A 1,491-nucleotide genomic window follows, 5' to 3' on the forward strand; every position below is an offset into this window, starting at 1 on the left:
TTTGATCGTGGTTGCTACAGTAGCAGTATGGGGGGAAGGTTTGCTTATGGTGAAATAAAAAGCGGAACTTCCCTTGTTTTTATTGGTTTTGGTGCATTAGCTCAAGTAGTTATGTTGCGTTGGACAGTTAAATCATTTTTTGCTGAAATTATTGTTGGTGTGGAGGACATGTAGGGCTCTCAGGAGTTGAGGGTTGTGTGAGGGAGTATATCATAGATGTCAATTGGAAAAGACTTGATACATTGTACCGAGGTGCAGTACATTTGGACTCCCATTTGGATTTCAGTTTCGTCTGAAGTCATTTGGATTGGGTGCTTAGGTGTGGTGTCTGTCTCCTTAGTCTTGAGAGCAAGGAGGTCACCGGTAATGCCTGAGGTCCGGTCTAGCGTCATAGTTGACGTTTGGGTGAGGTTCTGATTGTGGTCATTATTTTGGTTTCTCTGAAGTTTGCATGGGATTTGGCCTGTGCACTCAAAGAGATAAATTGTCAGTTCTCCCTCACCTTGTCCTTAGATTGTCCTTTCACAGTACATTTCAGATCTAAACTACCTGTTAAATCTGTTGTTCTTCCCATGCTAGCTGGGTCAATCCTCTTCTCTTAAAGCGCTTCTCGACTCTGTCAGTTGCTGAGATTGTGGTTGAGCTGGATAGGGAGTCAGCAGCATTTTCTTAATTGAGCTAATGGTATATTTTGGTTTGATCAAGATGGTTTCAGTGACCCTTGGGTCCCTGTTTTATGGAGAGCTAGTGGCACACTGGGTTATGTGCACTACTATGTTCTCTTGGTTATGTGTAAAATGAATCATGGTAGTGTCAATAATTGTCTGTATATACGTCAGAGGCAGTTTGATCAGTGTATAACATTTCATCTGTGTTAAAGCTGGCCCGATGAGCCGAAAAACGGTGCTTTTCTGTTTGCATGCGTTGTGGGTTATGTCACTTGTCCGTTGTGTGTTGCCTTGGTTTAAAAGGAGCTCACTCGTTGGTAATGTGCCTCCTTTGGTTTTGTCCTGTTGAGGGCAAGGAGGACTTGTGCGTCCCCTGACTAAAAGTCTAAAATAATTTGGATGAGGGGATAAGTTCATTTGGTTGTTCCATAGTTTGTTAAAGTCATGTTTATTCTGAAATTCATTTGGGTTCCTGTAGACCGGTCGTAATTCCGCACAAATAATGGCTTGTATATTTGAAAAAAAATCTTTGGATCTGGGTTTGCCTACAACTGTCTCTACAACTGAGACAGTCTGTAGTGCTTGGCTTGTAGGTCCCTAGCTGGCATGGGAGTTAACCCTGTGTGTGGGGATCATTGGTGAAATTGTACACTGACTGCCTGGTCATTTGACACTTGAGATGGACAATGTGGTAGCAGACATTGTTGAATACACTATTCCATGATTAACAATGATTTATTTTGTCTTGTGCCCTGTGTTGCCCTGGTTCTTTAGCTCCTCCTCTTAATTTGCTTCCAGGTACCAGTAGCTGAGGTGTGGAGGG

The sequence above is a fragment of the Gymnoscopelus braueri genome (genome assembly GCF_963280865.1).
Source record: "Gymnoscopelus braueri genome assembly, chromosome: 2".
Lineage (NCBI taxonomy): Eukaryota > Metazoa > Chordata > Actinopteri > Myctophiformes > Myctophidae > Gymnoscopelus > Gymnoscopelus braueri.